At 38.9% G+C, this 20,732-nt stretch overlaps 1 long non-coding RNA gene across 1 annotated transcript in view; it reads right to left on the reverse strand.

Annotated features, from left to right (window-relative positions):
* LOC122934990 overlaps positions 1 to 20,732 on the reverse strand; it is a 276,400-nt gene that overhangs the window by 153,677 nt on the left and 101,991 nt on the right. The window contains exon 2 of the long non-coding RNA XR_006388755.1: positions 364 to 369. This is a non-coding gene — a long non-coding RNA (uncharacterized LOC122934990). The remainder of the gene's footprint in view (positions 1 to 363; positions 370 to 20,732) is intronic.

Consider the following 20,732-nt stretch of genomic DNA (forward strand, 5'->3'; position numbering starts at 1 on the left):
AAGATGAACCCCTTCAGGAGCACATATTCTGGGGAGTACAGGGCTGAAGGCGTTACTGAGTAGCTCCAAGCAGTGAGGAGACAAATGTTGGGCACAGGAGCTGACAGAGGAGTTCTGCAGAGCATTGCTCAAGAACAGGTAGGGGGAAGATTCTGTGTGTATCAGCAGTGTAATTGTACAGCTGGGACTTGTATTCCTATACATATAACATGCTGCTGAGTATCCCAGCAGACAGCCATGTCAGGGCAGCACTTATATTCACTCCCTTTGCAGAGCAAGAGGAGGGGCAAATATTGTTGTTATTGCAGGTAAACAAAGGGCCAGAAGACAACTAGGGAAATGAGGAACTAGAATTGTATTTACCTATAACTTGCTTAGCTCAGTTATATATTGCTACCCATCAGATTTACAGTGCTATATATTTTTTTTTTCCATAACTCGGACAACCCCTTTAAGGTCAGAAGGAACAGCTGTCAACTGAATGAGTATTCAGCCACCCACTATTTAAAGTGTATGGTCATCTTAAGTTGTGACTTGAAACAAAGTTTTGTCCTTCTAGATAAGAAAATACACACACATTGTGGCCCCATAGAAGGGCATGAGAGCTCATTTAAATATATCTACTCCTTTGTGTACATCAGGGGTCTCCAGCTTGTAGATCTCTATCTGGGAACTGTACTTTCGTAAGATACACAGGTTGGAGAACACTAGTTTACATACTTAAATAGCAATCAATAGCAATTGGGGTACTCTGAGCAGATAAAGTAAAATTCATTATGTGACCCAGAGAAACTCTTTAAGATGACCATACAGTTATTGTTGTCTGACAGCTATTTTTTCTAACTCCACTATTAGCATACACGCTCAGCAAGCCATGCATCCATGTTTTTTTCAACTGAGAGTGAGTTAGGAAAGTGAGTTAAACACAATCTTTATTTTCCTCTACATCTGCTATACCGATATACAGTAAATCATCAGCCAGTCTCACTGAAATTATTGGGTTCATCCAAGTTTTATCTAATGTGCACAGTAACCTTCAATCATAGAAGAATGAGGTGCCTTGGTCTGGTCACCTGAACCAACTGAGAATAATTTAGTGCTACAGTAGACTTTATTGTTAGGATGTCCACTACTCTAGAATTTGAATGAAAGTACACAAATTGTCTTTCTTTCACTTAAAGGGATTGTCTCACTTCAACAAATAGCATTTATCATGTGGACAAGGTATTTGCTAATGCATAGTGATTGTCCATATTGTCTCCTTTGCGGGCTTGATTCATTTTTCGATCACATTATACACCGCTGCAGCACAGGCCACCGCTGCAGCACAGAAACGAGGTGGTCGGGATGGGGCTGCTGTGCATGCATGCCTATACGTGCTCCCACAGTCTCGGCTACCAGAGAGACTATTACTTTTTCCTATAGTGTACAAGAACGGCCACTGCTGCTGGACTGCAGGGTGGTCATAACCCCTGGAAACAAGCAGTATATAATGCGATGGAAAAATGAATGAAGCCAGCAAAGGAAGCAATATGGGTAATCACAATATATTAGTTAATGTCTTGTATTAACTTTCTCTACATAATAAATGTCATTTGCTGAAGTGAGACAACCCCTGTAAGTCTACTGGAGGAGACATTGTAAAGAAGTATGGAAAATGTCTAACATGTGGACCTCGGTGTTATGACTCTTATGACATGACACATGTAGGATTGAATTTTTTGCTATATTAATCCTAACTGATTCACAATACAGTTCTATAGAAACTGTAGGACCCTGAATGACCAAAGCAACCAAAACATGAAGAATGAACCGAGGTCTCTACAAGGTCACGCAATTAAGAATACAAACAAAAATACAAGTAACATAAGGGTGTCTTGAGAAATATTGCATTAATTTAAAAGTGCAACATGAGATTTCTGAGGGATTTGTTTTCTTCTGATCCCTTTTCTTCTTTTTGTGGACCTCCCTGGGCATTGCGAATCAAGTTTTCTAAACTTGTAACACTCTTAAAGTGATCTGCCCCTTTTGCCTGAGGCATCCAACCTTTGGCTCCATATGCTATAGAATTACTGTAAGGTTCAGTGGTCTGAGTCGTGATAGATTTATACCATAATTTATGTCTACTAAACAAATCATTTATGTGTAACTCAGTACTAGATGTAGTAACTACAAAAAATAAAGCTGTGCTTTACTTTTTAATCATTTAAACTTTTTTGAAGGATTTTGCATTTCACTTACAATATGCATCAAAATACCAGAATGTTTTATTACTTGCAACACTGCACCATCTTAAGTCCTGTTCATCTCTTCCTTATAACAGGGTAATTTTATTTGGGAAGCTAACAACCAAAATGTGCTAGCTAATTATGCATTTCAATGCCATTTGCACACAGCACATACGCGTAACTTAGCTCACCTTACACAGCCAGGTCCTGCTGTTAAATACAAAGGTGGTTAAGGGGCAGGAGTAATGTCCAGCATTCATATGCGTCAGACTCTACTGCTGACAGTACTTGTACAAAAAAAAGATAAATTATTATTTTCCCTAAAGATTGTACACAGGAGTGAATATAAGCTTATGCACTACTAGTCTACTGTACATATGTACAAGTTTAGTCCAAATAAGGTACCTTTTAGTTGAGCACAATTAAAGGGACAATATCATAAAAAAAATGTACAAGAATGGGTGGATTTTTTGGGGATGTCATTTTTTGAATTCACCCTATGTAGTTTTCTTCCTCTCCTGGCTCTTTAACTTTCTCCTTTGTGTGGACTCTTAGTACAGTAAACACCCAAAGTCAGATTGACTAGAGAGGGGGTGGGGAGTGATTCAATTATAGTATCACACATTGTGCTGATAGACTGAAGGTCTAGGAAGAGAATAATTGAACATTCATACTGTTCTACTAATCTACTATTTTAATAACAGATAACTTTCCCTCACAGCAGCAGTAAAATAACTATGTGTTCCCTTTCTATATAGGAGTTTTATCTCTCTTTGCTGACTCCCACAGAAGTACAGTATTTTGTATTTATTTTAAATGGGATAGTATTGCCAAAATGAAAAAAAAATGATAAAAATTATTTTAAAATTGTTTTCTATGAATATTGAATTTAAAAATACCTACTGTGTTTTTCGCTCTATAAGACGCACCTTTTCCCCCTCAAAATGGGGGAAAATATCAGTGAATTTTATGGGGCTAAAACTAATGAGCGCGTCCATTATGGAAGCGCTCATTAGTATAGGAGGACTGGGGAGTGGTGAATTCAACGCTCACTATGCTGGCAGTACTCACTGCTTCCTGGTCTTCTCCTGCAGGGCAAGGATGTTGGTGTGCTCTGTGACCTCACACTGCAACAACTGATCTAAGGTCCGATTAACATTTGGGTTTTATTAACATGGGGGTCTGATCTGAGGTCTAATTGTGGGTTTTAGTAACATGTAGGTCTGAGCTGAGGTGTAATTGGGGGTCTTAGTAACATAGGGGTCTGAGCTAAGGTCTGATTGGGGGTCTTAGTAACATTGTGGTCTGATCTGAGGTCTGATTGGGGGTCTTAGTATCATAGGGGTCTGAGCTGAGGTCTGATTGGGGGTCTTAGTAACATGGGAGTCTGATCTGAGGTCTGATTGGGGGTCTAATTAACATTGGGGGGCTGATCTGAGTTATTACTAACATTAAGGGTCTGATTGAGGCTCTGATCCGAGGTCAGACGAAAATCTTTTTTTTTTCTTCCTCCTCTTAGGTGCATCTTATGGGCAGGTGTGTCTTATAGGACAAAAAAAATTGTATTTATGATGGTAGTGTCCCTTTAATAGGAATAGTTTGTGTGGGCTGACACTTCATCCTGATTACAGGGACAGTCCTAGATATTTAGTCTTCCTGTGACTATTCTCTACTATATTCTAGCCTATATAACCAGGATGTTAAAGTTAAGAAATAAGTGATCTCCAGAAATCATTTATGTGTCCTTACCTCGAAAGTTGCTGACCCGAAAAAAGAGTTTGTATAATATTTTATCAGCATAAGGTATTTTTGCTATTGGAGCCAAATTTATAGTTGGCTGGATATCCAGTACTGTATGCTTACGGATCCACCAAAAAATTCTAGTGGTGCAAAGAACTCAAAATTACCCACTAGACCACTTTTCCATGAATCGCCATACCATTATGGTGCAGTGATTAAGTAGGAACGGGAGCTGTGCCTGTGCCATCACTTGCGGATGTTGGCTGTATTATACAACACCCCATGCTGACAGCTGGGATTGAGGATACCCTTGATCTCAGCCAGATACCATGTTCAATAATGAACATGCAACCTAGGTGGTTTTAAAGATGGAGGGATTGCCTCTGTAAGCCCATTGGCGTGTCCCTGTATACAGATTCCAGTATGCCGATGGTTTGCCTCAGTTTCCATTGACAATCTAGAAGTATTGCAATTTTTTTTTAACTGATTACATGCTTAAATCCCCTAATAAGATCAAATAAGTTTAAAAAAAAAAAAGGGTTTAGAAAAAAATACAAATAAAAAACCCTAGTTTCCCTTAAAGTCTGTTGAAAAATTCTGGGGAAAAAATGTAAAAATGATTTCTTTCTTATCCTGCTTGGTAAACACCATAAAAAACAACTAAATATCAATGGTATTTTTTGTTCATCTTTCCTTCTAAAAAAGGAATACATTTAATCAATAGGTAAACTGTATGACCAAATGGTACCAAAATAGTAGTTCTCATACAGCTCTGTCGTTGGAAAATGTATGTATGCAGAGACACAAAAAAAAAAATTTTTTTGTGGGAAAAAGTTGCAAAACATAAAGAAACTGTATACATTTGGTGATGCTGTAAACCTAACTAACTAGTAGTTAAGGTCCCTCTACACAGGACAATATTACAGCAGATATTGTCGGGACGGAAGCGTTCCTTCCCGACAATCTGCTGATCGCTGGTGTAGAAGACTGCTGCAGTTACACGCAGTGATCTCCTCCAAAGCATGAGGAGGGGAAATCCCTAATGCTATCACTCTTCCCCATACTAGCTGGTTGTTTGCCAGCAGGAGATCAAAATAGCATCATTAGAAAAAAAAAATAGATCCTGCAAAGTAAGAAGTCCTCACACAGTTACATCAATGAATAAAAATGTTATAGCAGAATATGGTGATAAAAAAATAAAATAAATAGCTGTGTCTTAAAGGCCTGAACTAGGCTATGTCCTTATTGCGTTAAAGGGATTGTCTGGCCTTTTTGTTTTATAATGAAGTTATATGATATCTGCTTGCAGTAAGTGAATGGGAACCTTTTTGTTTACATCCAATGGTTAAAACATGACCTGATCATATCCTGCTGACACAGCCTCAGGGCTCTCTGGAAGAGAGCTGTGCACCTGTGTGAGCAGCATATGTTTAAGCTAGATTTTCATCCTCTGAGTGTATACAATATTTTCATTCACTGCAAGTCGAGAACCTGAAACTTTTGAGGGAAAAAAAACAAAAACTGTTTCATAAATTTTCAGTTTATAGGTAAGATAGGTTTACGAAAATCCCACTTGGACTACGTGAAAGGTGTCCTAGGGATCAATGAATGCACATATAATTGGACACCACCAATAAAGTGTAATGTAAACAGATGGGTGCAACTACAGATCTATCTAGTGGAAACAAATAAGGGGTAATAAACCCAGTGGCGTGCCTAAGGTGTTTGGCACCCGAGGTGAGTCCTTCCTCTGACACCGCCCCATCCTTACTTTAAAACATTGTGCCTCCTCACAGTAGTTATGCTCACATTGTTCCCATTCACAGTAGTTATACCCCATCGTGCCCCCTCACGGTAGTAATGCCCTCATTGCGCTCCTTCATAGTAGTTAAGCCCTCATTGAACCCCTCCACTGTAGTTATGTGCACATTTTGCCCCTTCCCAGTAGTTATGCCCTCAATGCATCCCTTCACAGTAGTTATATCCACATTGTGCCCCCCTCACAGTAGTTATGCTCACATTGTGCTTCCTTACAGTAGTTATGCCCACACTGTGCACCTCACAGTAGTTATGCCCTTGTTGCGCCCCTTCACAGTAGTTATGCCCACTTTGTGCCCCCTCACAGTAGTTATCACTTTAATGTGCCCCCTTCATAGTAGCTATACCCACATTGTGCCCCTTCGCATTAGTTATGCCCACATTGTGCCCCTTCACATTAGTTATGCCCACACTGTGCCCCCTCACAGTAGTTATGCCATCATTGGGCCCCTCTCATAGTAGTTATAGTTTAATTGTGCCCCTTCACAGTAGTTATGCCCACATTGTGCCTTCTCACAGTAGTTATGTCTTTAATGTGCCCCCTTCCCAGTAATTATGCCCTCATTGTTCCATATCCTATGTATTTCCACCCTATCCTTTGGTGACTGGGGAGATAAGCCATCACCAGCAGTGTTTGGCAGCAGCCTTCTCCTCTCTTCCCATAGAATACATTTGTTTGAGCTGAATGTGTACAGTATGTGTCAGGAGAGATAGCTGTCAACAGAATGATTGGTCAGCCAATAGCAATTCAATGTGTATGGCCTCCCATACAATCAAACTATGGTCATCATCTGCATGGATTTGTTTATCCTCCCCACGTTAAACATACAAGTGTGTGTGATAAGAAAATGAGGTCAAGTGGATACAGTCCAGAGGTACATATTGGCACTATGCAATGAACTGATATAAAAGTTGTTAAAAATGAAGATTATAGAAATTAAATAAGGGTTTCCATCCAAACATAGCTTTCAACCATACATTTTTTTTCAGCTAGTATCTTACTACCATAAGTAGATAAATGTTATAAGCAGTAGTAGTTACCTAACAGAGAAAACATCAGGGTGGTATAATTTCAAAATGACAATAAGATTGTATGATGACTGTGAATTAGAATGTTTTATGTGATTATTTGGGCCTTTTGTTGCACATGAATAATTCTCATTTATATTATTTTGCTAGTTTTTGTTATTTTACATCACATCCACTTAAACAATTAATTTATCTTCTAAACATCCCCCTTTTTCCCACACTAGCAGCCAAAGCTCATAGCAATCATGTTGCACATGAAAGGGATCTTTTCTATCTCCAGGCTATTGTACAAAATGTGCACAATATGACTCGTTTCAGTATACTACATGCATATGTCTATAGATGCACTTTGGACTATCATGCAGATGCACCACTTCCATGATGCAAAATGACCTATATTTATTTTAAGACTGAAAGCATGCTGTTGTTATTAGTATTGTAATTCATGTTAAAGATTTATACGATATGGTTGCATATAGACTGGTATAAGCATAATGAAATGGCAGTTTGACTAATGGCATATGTACCATATCAGGAGTGAATGTCTTTATACTATTGATATAGCAAAATAAAAAATAAAAATATTAAAAAAAACTATGGAAAAGATCTATAACGTACAAAATTTTACACTCATTCAATTTTTTTTGGTTCACTGTCTAATATATTTTTATGAGTGAACTCCCAAGTCTTAGTAATCCTTATGTCTACAAGTTTAAGATTTACACAACCCATGATCTCACATGTTATAGAATAGAAACAGGGGCAGCAAAGTAGCAAGAGGTCAGCATGTCAAAACATAAAAAGGAAGTGGAAGTAATTTGTACTAGTATATATCTTGTCTACTTTTTGTTTTACTAAAGTTTTCTCAACTAGTTTACTGGGATTTTTGTCAGAATCCGCTTCAATAAAGGGTTGTGGACATTGAAAGTACTACTGCTTAACATTCAATTCGATCTACGGTATCTGTGGTGTATATGAGGTTTTTCACAGTTTTTGTGTTTATTTGTTTTTGTTGTTGTGTTTGTTTGTGTTCCTGAAAGTGGTTACCATGACTACAGTGTCTGTTTTTTCTACATTTTCCCCAAAGCCCCTCCCTTTTATTAACAAGGCAGTAGATTTCTTCTATCTAAAACGAAAAAACTCTGTCTGGTTACTACTGCATTCAGATTTTGCTGTTTCTTTCAAGTTGGTAAGTAACTATGACTGAAGAATCAGCATTACAAACACAACAGGGTCTACTTTAGCAATAGAGGTGCAGTATATTGGTTACATTACTGAAGTGATATCGCTGCATTATGCCCTGTATTTTAATACTTTTGTAAATAGACTATGAGGTAACCAGAATTAATGATACTTGTTTCATCTACAAAGTTAAGTGACTCTACTTTGGGCAATGTATTTTTGTTACAAGAGTTCCCTGACAATAAGAGGATGATGGAGTCATACTTCTTGCACCCACGGCTATAATCTGTAATTTGCAGGGGAATACAGCAGCAAGGGGACATTTTCTGTGTAGTGCCATCAGAGGGAAAGTGAAGCATTGAACAGTTCTTATTGAAATCTCCTGACTCTATATGTAATGCTTGAATGTGCAAAGCCCAAAATAGACAATACAAAAAGTAAACATAACAGGTGTTGTCGCTTCTGAAAATGTCTGAACTATTAAAATAACTAAATATGTTTTCCTGTGCAGTGAATACCATGATTACTTTTGAGTGAAGCAAAGCATACAAAGCGAAAATCGGTCCGAAGTTTAGGAAAAAATCAATTCGCAACAAAGCCGAATTTCCTTGCGCTTGGAGGTAATGAATCAGGTTTTCCTAAAATGGCGACTGCACATGTTACATAGCAAAAGTAAGAAGCCCGGGAACACAAGATCACTCATAATGCTGTGCAACCAACCAAATCCGCAGATAGCCATCCCCTGTGATGTCACAGCCCTATAAAACCCTGATCCCGCACAGTCGCTGTCATTTCACTGTGAGCTGAGCATAGGGAGAGACATGGAAGCACTCATGCGCTAGGGACAGTGTTGCAGAAAACTGCATTAAAAAGTAATATTGGAGAGTGAGCATGCAGGGAGATCATAGGGAGAGTTTTTTTGAGACTGTAGTGAGAGCGTAGGGAGACTGCAGAATGAGTGTAATCGCCATTTGCTTCACGTTCTAGTGCACCCACATTCAAAGTTAATTCCTTTTTTAAGTGATACAATTAGGATGCGTCCGTATTCAAGGACAGTGAAATTGACTATAGCGAATGCCTTCTTTTAGCTGTTGCATTACACAGCTCCAGTATGATGCCACAGTTAAAGGGTACCTGTCACCTCCCAAAACCATCCCAAGCCGCCAGCAGTACATGTGTGTATCCAGCAGTGTGTTTCTGATGATGCCTTTCTTCCTGAAGGTAGATGCAGCAAAAGTACTGAAAACGTTGTTTTATCCCCTGCCCGGCGCGCTTCTCCACACATGCTTAAAGTCAAGGAGGAACCGGCCTCCTTGCTTCAAGTCACGGTAACCACGCCCCCTTCCCTGCCCCTTCACTGTGACTGACAGCGCTTATGCGGAGAGTTTGGCAAAGCCAGCCGAACTACCAGCTGTTAGTCAGAGCGAAGGGGCAGGGAAGGGGGCGCGGTTACCGTGACTTGAAGCAAGGAGGCCGCTGCCTCCTTGACTTCAAGCATGTGTGGAGAAGCGCGCCGGGCAGGGGATAAAACAACATTTTCAGTACTTTTGCTGCATCTGCCTTCAGGAAGAAAGGCATCTTCAGAAACACACTGCTGGCTACACGCAGGTACTGCTGGCGGCTTGGGATGGTTTTGGGAGGTGACAGGTTCCCTTTAAATACTTCACCCTGTACATGTGTGCAGTGGAACTAAATTGATTTGAGAAAATGCCTTGTTAGCTGTTATGTTACATAGCGTCAGTATTAGGCTACAGTTAAATATTTTGCCTTGTACATGTGTACAGTGGAACTAAATTGATTATAGTGAATGTCTTCTGTCAGCTGCTGTGTTAGCATTAGGCCATGGTTAAATATTTTGCCCTATACATATGTACAGTGGAAATAAATGGATTATAGCGAATGCCTTCTGCCTTTTGCCCTGTCTATGTGTAAAGTGGAGCGAAATTTGTGATAGCAAATTCCTTCCATTAGTGATACAGTTGTTAAACACTATGGACAACAGACAGTTGCCTGGGCCCGCCAAAGGAACAGGTAATGGCAAAAATTATGCTGTAGCCAGCACAAGTAGCAGCAGAAGAAGGGATGGGGTTAGCAGCAGCTGTAGCAACAGGCCAGAGGTGCCGCTGTCCTCTCGCGGTCATGTTTTGACCAACAATTCAGCTGTATTGGAATGGCTGACTCACTCTTCATGTCAAGTTACAATAGATACAAACAGCCAGCAATTGGTGGGTTCCTCTGACACCAAACTTAGTTGGCATCTTGGAGAATTAACCAGAAATCTACTGTGGATGTAGACTTACTCAAATCCTTCTGCCTCTGCATTTAGCAGGCATTGCTTCCCAATAAGTGCCTGCTTGCTCAGCATGTGTAAATGCTCATTAACCCCTTCCCGACATATGAAGTAATAGTACGTCATGGCGGCAGGTGCGTTCCTACATTTTGACATACTATTAAGTCATGGTGATCAGATGGGCACCGGAGCGGTGCGTGCCCGATCACTGAAGGGATACGGAAGTCCCTGATAGCCAGGCCCCTGCTGTATCCGCTGGCATGGCTGTGCAATCCGATGCCGGCGAATTAACCCCTTCTATGCCGTGATCAGTACTGACCATGACATAGAAGGGATTTGAGGCAGGTGAGGGAGCCCATCGAGTCCCCTCGCTGCTGTGGTGGGGACCCGATGGGTGAGAAGGCAGCTTGATTCCATTCAGAGGCTGCCAAATGCCCAGCACAACATCGGGACCTGCCTTCTACGGGTGCCCAGGAGATCCAGCCTCAGGCTTGGTCTCCTAGGCAACCTGTTAGTATAATATACTAACAGGCAATGCCTTACAATACAGATGTATTGTAATGCATTACAGAGGGGATCAGACCCCCAAAAGTAAAGTCCCAGAGTGGGACAGAAATAAGTCAGAAAAAGAGTTTTGAATAAAAAAAATAACATTTCAAGTAAAAAAAATGCCTGGTTCCCCTGATTTTATATTTTTAAAAAAAAGAAAACAAACACATATTAGGTCCGTAACAACCGGCTCTATAAATATATCACATGATCGACCCCATCTGATAAACACCGTAAAAAAATTAAAATAAAACTGTTTAAAAAAAGCTATTTTTGTCACCTTACATAACAAAAACTGCAACACCAAGCGACCAAAAAGGTGCATGCACCCCAAAATGGTACCAATCAAACCGTCACCTCATCCCGCAAAAAATTAGACTCTACCTAAGACAATCGTCCCCCCAAAAAAAAAACTATAGCTCTCAGAACATGGAGACTAAAACATAATTTTTTGGGGTTTCAAAAATGCAATTATTGTGTCAAAGTGAAATAAATAAATAAAAGTATACATATTGGGTATTGTCGCACCGGTAACAACCAACTCTATAAAACTATCACATGACCTAACCCCTCAGGTGAACACCGTAAAAAAAATAATATAAAAATAGTGCCAAAACAGCAATTTGTTAATCACCTAACAACATTTAAAGTGCAATACCAAGCCATCAAAAAAGCATATGCCCCCCAAAATAGAACCAATCAAACCATCATCTCACCCTTCAAAAACGAGTCCTTACCTAAGACAATCGGTCAAAAAATAAAAAAGCTATGGCTCTAAGACTATGGAGACACTAAAACATAACTATTTCGGTTTCAAAAATGCTATTATTGTGTAAAACTTAAATAAATAAGGAAAAGTTTACATATTAGGTATTGCCACGTCTGTAACGATCTCCTCTATTAAAAAGTCACATGATCTAATCTCTCAGGTAATCGCTGTAAGAATAAATAAATAAATAAAAAATGCGCCAAAACAACAAATATTTTTGGTCACCTTGCCTCATAAAGTGTAATAATGAATGATCAAAAAATCTTATGTACCCAAAAATGGTACGAATAAAAATGTCAACTCATCCTGCAAAAAATGAGCCCCTGCACAAGACGATTGGCAGAAAAAATAAATAAATATGGCGTTCAGAAAATGGGGACACAAAAACTTTTTCAAAAATGCTTTATTATGTAAAACTGAAACAAACAAAGAAAGTAGACATATTTGATATCATTGCATCCGTAATAACTTGCTTTAAAAAAAATAACACATTATCTAACCTGTCAGATGAACGTTTAAAAAAAAAAAAAAAAAAAAACTGCCAAAACAGCTATTTTTTGGTTACCTTGGCTCACGAAAAAGTAATATAGAGCGATTAAAAATCACATTTACCCCAAAAATGGACCAATAAAACTGTCACCTTATCCCCTAGTTTCCAAAATGGAGTCACTTTTGGGAGTTTCTACTGTAGGGGTGCATCAGGGGGGCTTCAAATGTGCCATGGTGTCTAAAAACCAGTCCAGCAAAATCTGCCTTCCAAAAACCATGCAGCAGTCCTTTCCTTCTGTGCCCTGCCATGTGCCCTTACATCTGTTTATGACAACATGTGGAGTGTTTCTGTAAACCTCAGAATCAGGGTAATAAATGTTGAGTTTTGTTTGGCTGCTAACCCTCGATGTGTTAAAGAAAAAAATGGATTAAAATGGAAAATCTGCCAAAAAAAAGTGAAATTCAGACATTTTATCTCTATTTTCCTTTAATTCTTGTGGAACACCTAAAGTTTGTAAAATCAGTTTTGAGTAACTTGAGGGGTGTAGTTTCTACAGTAGGGTCATTTATGGGGGGTTTCTATTATGTAAGACCTGAGCTGGTCCTTAAAAAGTGGGTTTTGGAAATGTTCTAAAAAATTTTTAGAATTGCTTCCAAAATTCTAAGCCTTCTAACATCCCCAAAATGATGCAAACATAAAGTAGACATATGCGGAATGTGACACGTCAGATTTGCAAAAAATGGCCTGGGCAGAAAGGTGAAAACTGACCTGGGGTAGAAGGGGTTAAGTGTGCTTGGCTGTTTACAGAGATTCCATAGAAACGAATGGAGAGTCAATTCTCCGTTGACAATGGCCCCTTTAAAAAAAATAAGCAATGCTACTGCTATTACTACAAAAAGCCCAAAATACCTAATATTTTCTAACTGAAATGAATGTTAACCGCTCAACTTAGTGGAACAAACCATACCATATAATTAGACTGCATTCACATGTCTGTGTGTGTGGTCCATGAAATGCGGACATTGTTACAGTTGCATTGCCTGGACCAAGTGCGGCTCATCTGACCTTAACTCACTACATCACAGATCATTATGATGAGTAAGTTCAGCTCACATGAGCCACGGTCAGTTTGGGAAATGTAGGACTATATCTATATATTTTTTTTTTATTTATTTTTTTTATATAAAACTGCATAGCTCACAGGGTTCTCATAAGACAACAGACCACTTTAAATGCCATGGTAGAAACTAATTAATCAGGATGACAGGTATGTCTGGAATTAACTCACCAAGTGATTGTAAAGGTTGTACTAGTGAAAATCAACTATCTGAGTAATGATCAGCTAGCAGCAATTCATTTTCACTGCCTGGATGGCCATGCGTAATTTACCTCATTCCCTCCCTAATGACAGTCTTCACAGGCTTGTCTCTCCATATAGGACATAATGGCCTACATTCTTTTGGTCAACGTTTTGGTAAATTGCTACTTTGTAACTGGCCAAAAATAACAGATAAATATTACTAAGCAAACAGAAGACAATAAGTTGCATTTTATATTATTTAACACAATTCTGTAAAAAAAATGTGTAAATTGTTTTTTGTTTGTTTTGTTGTTCAATCTTGTCCTTAAATAATTTGTCTGTATCTACTCTTTTTATGCAAAGTTGTATCTACACTTTTTATGCAGAGGCATCTCGCAAGAAAGAGAACCATCTCTCCAGTGCCACCTATTGGAAGTGGCTCCCTATGAGTCAAGATCCGAATTTCCAACAAGCCTTAGGATTTGACCAGGGAATATATCCAAGCCAGCTATCCATCTGTAGTTTCAGGGTCCTTTCCCCTCATCAGTACGGAGTAGGATTCTGGCTGGCTCAGTGCGTTGCCATGGAAGCAGCTAGTCTACATTTATTTTTGAACTGCTATGAATGCATTCCATGCTTCTTGATACCTGATTTTTGCCTAAAGCACTAAGAGCTGTCATAGTTTAAGACTTGCACTGTATTCCTCCAATGCGATGCAATGTTAAGAAGTCCTGCTTACTAACAACCCTCTTGGGTGCAAAATTCTAACAACATTACAGCAACCAGTCAACTTTGAACTCAAAAGCATTGTTGAGAGGATAAAAAATTATTTATAAACGGGCCAGTTTTTGCTCTTCTGCCCAGGCCATTTTTTGCTAATCTGACATGCGTCACTTTATGTGGTAATAGCTTTGGAACACTTTTACTTATCCAAGCCATTCTGAGAGTTTTTTCTCGTGACACATTGTACTTCATGACAGTCATAAATTTGAGTCAATATATTTCACCTTTATTTGTGAAAAAATCCCACATTTACAAAAAAATTCAATTTCTCTACTTTTAGAATAGATAGTAATACCTCATATAATAGTTATTACTTTGCATTTCCCATATGTCTACTTCATGTTTGGATCATTTTGAAAATTACATTTTATTTTTTGGGGACGTTAGAATGCTTAAAAGTTTGGAAGCAAATCTTGAAATTTTTCAGAAAATTTCCAAAACCCACTTTTTAAGGACCAGTTCAGGTCTGAAGTCACTTTGTGAGGCTTACATAATAGAAACCACCCAAAAATGACTCAATTTTAGAAACTACACCTCACAAGGTATTCATAACGGATTTTGCAAACTTTGTTAACCCTTTAGGTGTTCCACAAGAATTAATGGAAAATGGAGATGACATTTCAGAATTTCACTTTTTTGGCAGATTTTACATTTTAATCCATTTTAATCCATAGCTGAACTGGTTTTTAGATGCCATGTCCCATTTGAAGCCCCCCTGATGCACCCCTACAGTAGAAACTCAAAGAAGTGACCACATTTTGGAAACTATGGGATAAGGTGACAATTTTATTCTTACTTATTTGGGGTACATATGATTTTTAATCACTCTATATTACGTTTTTTGGTGAGGCAAGGTAACCAAAAAATTGATGTTTTGGCACCGCTTTTATTTTTTATGTTTAACAACTTTCATCTAACAGGTTAGATCATGCGCTATTTTTATAGAGCAGGTTGTTACGGACACAATGATATCAAACATGTCTACTTTCTATGATGTTTGTTTCAGTTGTACATAATAAAGCATTTGTGAAAACCAAAATTAGGTTTTTGTGTCTCCATTTTCTGAACGCCCTATTATTTTTATTTTACGTCTTGTGCAGGGGACATTTTTATTGGTACCATTTTTGGGTACATATTTTTGGATTATTCATTATTACACTTTATGGGGCAAGGTGACCAAAAAATTGGTTGTTTTGGCTCAGTTTTTATTACACCGGTGCCCACCCGATCACCGTGACGTACTATTACGTCAAATTGCGGGAAAGCAGCAGCTTCCATGACGTAATAGTACGTCATGTGTCGGGAAGGGGTTAAGGGTTAAAAAAAACTGCGTCAGAAGCAGGAGAGGTAAGTTAATTGTTAATTGTTTTTTAATGTCTGCTTTGAGCCTGGAGGTCTGATCTGAGGTCTGCTTGGGCGTCATTCACATCGGGCTCTGATATAAAGTCTGCTTGGGGGAATCATTCACATCGGACTTTGATCTGAGGTCTGCTTGGGGGAATCATTCACATCGGGCTCTGATCTGAGGTCTGCTTGGGGGGTCATTCACATTGGGGCTCTGATCTGAGGTCTGCTTGGGAGTCATACTCACATTGTGGGTCTGATCTGAGGTCTGCTTGGGGGTCATTTACATTAGGGGTCAAAATGGGGGGGTTCTTATTCACATTGGGGCTGTGATCTGAGGTCTGATTGGAGATCTTATGAACATTAGGGGTCTGAGCTGAGGTCTGATTAACATTGTGGGTCTGATTGTGACTCTGAGGTTAGGTCTGATTAACATTGAGGATCTGATTGGGGCTCCAAGCTGATGTCTGATTGACTTTCGGGGTCTGATTGAGGCTCTGAGCTAGGGTCAGATGAAAAATATTTTTCCTATTTTCCTCCTCTAAAACCTAGGTCTGCCTTATGGGCAGTTGAGTCTTATAGAGCAAAATAGTCGGTAATGTCCCAGTTTATGTGCCATTGCTAATTAATACACTACAATTTTTTTACAAACTTGTAATACCTGATGCCCTATCAAAGTCATATTTACCACAAAGTAATTGTTATCCTTCTATAGTATTGTTCTAAATAGATGTATGGACAAGTCATACATTCTTATAAGGATGACACACAGACAGACAACAATGCATGATCTAAATTAAATTACCAGAAAAAAAGTTTATAATTTACAGAGAACTTTTTTTTTTAACTCAGCCCAATTCGAATCAAAACAGAATGACTAAATTGAAGTATGACTAAGACTCTGCATGAGATCTGTACCCAGTAGGGTTTATAGTTTCTACCATAGCCTGAGGGAGCTAAGCAGCAGTCCAAGAGATGTCAAAAGCAAACACAGTCTTTTCTTCACATAATATGTGTAAAAACTGAAGTTATCACAAGAGACAACTAAACACCTAAACAAGTCATTTACTTGGTAAGCATTGTGAGGGTTATATTATCAATCTCACCTACTTTACATGCTATAAGTATAAACATTGCAATATTCTCATATTATTTTTTTCTCACTGCTAAACTTCAGTCAATGTGGTTAGATATTATAAATTTAGTCTGCCAATGTTTGTGTATTGTGGGGATTCGCTCTGGTAGTTAGGACTAGCGGATGCAGTATAGAGGCAAAGTACACAGTTCTTAAATCAAACAGCGGTGTTTATTCACACATTGGGGTATAACAAAATGCAGATAAGGTGTATCACAAAACGTAGGTGTGTTGCTGTTTGTTCACACATTTGTTCACACACAAGAAAAGTACCATAAACAATAAAAGTCACCTCTTCTCCTGGATGTTAACTCACACCCTCATCAAGTCCATAGGAGGCCTGTTCGCCTTTAGAGGGGCCTGAGCTCCAGCCCAGCTCAAACCTCAAATCCCAGCACAGCTCTCAGTTCACAGCACACAGACTCCTGAGCTCCACTGTCAGAGGGAGGTAAATCCAACACACCTGGCAGTGCTGGCTGATTTTTATGCCTGGCAAAATCCGGCCTGGAACATGGAGCAGTCACCCACCCAGCACTTTGACTACTCCCAGTAAGAGCCGTGTCGGATCAGCTATGACAGCCATGCTAAATTTCAAGGTGTCAGTTAGCAATAGCTGCTGCTGACTCATAAAATACCAGCTCTTACTTCATTGAGGCCAGGAAACTCCGTGACACATACCTTCCATCCATGATGATTCCAGGTAACGTCTTACAGTATGTATACTTAACCCTTTCCTGACGCAGGGATTTTCTGTTTTTGTTTTACTTCCTGCCTTCTGTGGCCATAACTTTTTTATTTTTGCATTCACATAGCCATATGAGGGTATATTTTTTGTGGGACAAGTTTTACTCTCAAATGGCATCATTTAATATTGTATACAATGTAGTGAGAAGCTGGAAAAAAAAAATATTCAAATGAGGTGGAATTGGAAAAAAAAATGCAGTAGCTTTATGGTTTTTGTTTTTTAACAGTGTTCCCTATGCAGTAAAACTGACCTATCACCTTCATTCTCCGAATTAGTATGATTACAACAATACCATTTTTCTAAATAGTTTTTCTTGTGTTTTAATACTAAAAAAAAAATTTTACTTTGGGAAAAAAAAAATATTGCCATATTCTGATCCACATAACTTTTTTATAGTTATGTCTATATCAATAAAAACTTTATAGTTATGTCTATATCAATAAAAAACTATTGTCCTGCAAAAAGGGAGCCCTCACACAGTTCGTGTGAGGGCTCACTTTTTGCAGGACAATAGTTTTTATTGCTAAAATTTTGGTGTGAATGACTTTTTGATCACTTTTTATTAAATGTTTGGGGGAGCTGAAGCGATGAAAAAATTGTGAACTGCCATTTTATTAGTTTTTTTTCTGTTACGCTGTTCGCAGTATTAGATAAATATTTTAATACTAAGGTGGTTTTGGACTTGCCGATGCCTATGATGTTTTTGAGGTGATTAAAATGTTTGTATTTTTCAGACCCTTTCATTTTATTACATTTTGTTATCTTGCAGCCTTGTGCTAAAAAAAAAGTTTACACCCTCCCATTCCAGGCTCAATACCTAAAAATGACTGAGTGAATGCTCGAAATCTTTGCTAATTTATTGAAAAGGAAAAACTAAAATATTGCATTGACATAAGTGTTGAGACCTATCAGCCCCCAGTCATCTTGGGTGTGATGCCATAAGGTTTACACACCTGAATTTGGGGATTTTCTTCCATTCTTCTCTGGAGATCCTCAGAAGCTCTCTCAGGTTGTTCTGGTTTCTACAGAGATGTTTGATTGGGTTCAAGTCATGGCTCTGGCTGGCCCACTCAAAAACATTTATAGAGTTCCTGTGTTGTCTTGGCCGTGTGCTTAGGGTAATTGTCTTGCTGGAAGATAAACCTTCGGCCCAGTCCGAGGTCCAGAGCACTATGGATCAGCCTTTATTAAAAAATATCTCTGTACTTTGCTCTATTCAGCTTTCCTTCAACTCTGACCAGTCACCCTGTCCCAACTGCTAAAAACACCCCCGCAGCATGATGTTGCCACCACCATGCTTCACTGTAGGGATGGTATTGAGCAGTGCCTGTTTTTTTCTAGACATGATTTAAGGACGATAAGTTACATTTTTGTTTAATCAGAAAAGAGAATCTTGTTTCTCACAGAGTCCTTTAGGTGCTTTTTTTGAAAACTTTCATGTGTTTTTTACCAAGAAGGTGCTTCTTTCTGGCCACTCTGTTACAAATCCCAGATAGGTGAAATGCTGCATTGATTGAACTTCCGGAAGTTTTATCTGCACACAGGATCTTTGGAGCTCAGCTACAGTGACTATTGAGTTTTGGTCACCCATCTTACAAAGGACCTTTTCCCCACAATCACACAGTTTGACAGGGCAGCAGGATTTAGGAAGAGTTCTGGTTGTTCCAGACTTCCTTAACTTGAGTATTATGAAGGCCACTTTGTTCTTAAGAACTTTCAGTGCAGCAGAAATCTTTTTGTACTCTTTACCAGATCTGTGCCACCACAATCCTGTCTCTGAGCACTATAGGCAGTTATTTCCTCGTGTCTTGCATGTCTTGGTTTTTGCGCTGATATAGTAGGTATATATATTTTCAAATCACGTCCAATCAACTGAATTTACCACAAGTGGACTCCAATAAAGGTGTAGAAATATCTCAAAGATTATCAAGAGGCATGGAAGGCCCCAGAGCTGAGTTATAAGAGCAAAGGATTTGAAGAACACTGTCCATGTGAAATTTTAGTTAAAATTTTTTGATAAATTTGCAAACATTTCTAAAATTCTATTCTCAGTTTCATATTAAGGGCAACTGAGTGCAGATTAATGAGCGAAAACTAGATTTTTTTTTTACATTTCAGCACAGGGCCGCAACATAACAAAATGTTAAAAAAGTGAAAGGGTCTGAATACTGTCCAAATGCACTGTATAGGACAATATAGCAAAGAACTAACAAGGTTTGATGTCAATAAAGTACATGGGTTAAGATATAACATTGACTATTAAAGGGCTTCTGTCACCCCACTAAAGTCTTTTTTTTTGTGCTAGTTAAATTCCTTATACTGCAATGTATGAAAATATTATGCTCTTACTTACTTTCCTTCAGCAGTTTCTTCTAAAAACAAACTTTTATAATATGTAAATGAGGTCTCTACCAGCAAGTAGGGCATATACTTGCTGGTAGCTGCCGCAAAAAACACCCCCTCGTCCTGTTGATTGACAGGGCCAGCCGCAATCTCCTCCTCCGGCCGGCCCTGTCAGCATTTCAAAAATCGCACGCCTGTGTTCATTCGGCGCAGGCTCTCTGAGATGAGGAGGCTCACCTCCTCAGCACTCCCTCAGTGCGCCTGCGCCGATGACATCTTCTCTTTCGGTGATGTCATCGGCACAGGCGCACTGAGAGAGTTCTGAGGAGGCGAGCCTCCTCATCTCAGAGCGTCTGCGCCGAATGAACACAGGCACGTGATTTTTGAAATGCTGACAGGGCCGGCCGGAGGAGGAGATCGCGGCTGGCACTGTCAATCAACAGGACGAGGGGGCGTTTTTTCAAGACGCCCTACTTGCTGGTAGAGACCTAATTTACATATTATAAAAGTTCGTTTTTAGAAGAAACTGCTGAAGGAAAGTAAGAGCATTATATTTTCATATATCGCAGTATAAGGAATTTAACTAGCCCCCCCCCCCCCCCCCAAAAAAAAATGACTTTAGTGGGGTGACAGAAGCCCTTTAACTGCTGAATCTGCTTGGTCATGCCTTTGCTGTCTGGTCTCTCTGCTTCTTTCTGTACTTTTTCCCTTCTCTTCACCTTCCCTCTCTGGAGACTTCTGAAGGATGATGGATTTCTCACAAATTTCTGGGAAAAAGTTAGTTTACAGCTAAAAAAAAGGCGGAAAACAGCTAATAATAGGAAAATACTTTTATCTTAAATGATAAGATATATTGCAAAGATTCTTATATTTATTGGTACTAGTGATTTATTAAAATATAAGAGAAAGTATAGTGATCATTTAAGTATTCAGTTCACCTACATTGTCCTTACTTGAGGAATAAATTAGTACACTGTACCCACTGAA

Source organism: Bufo gargarizans, chromosome 4 (assembly GCF_014858855.1).
Source record: "Bufo gargarizans isolate SCDJY-AF-19 chromosome 4, ASM1485885v1, whole genome shotgun sequence".
Lineage (NCBI taxonomy): Eukaryota > Metazoa > Chordata > Amphibia > Anura > Bufonidae > Bufo > Bufo gargarizans.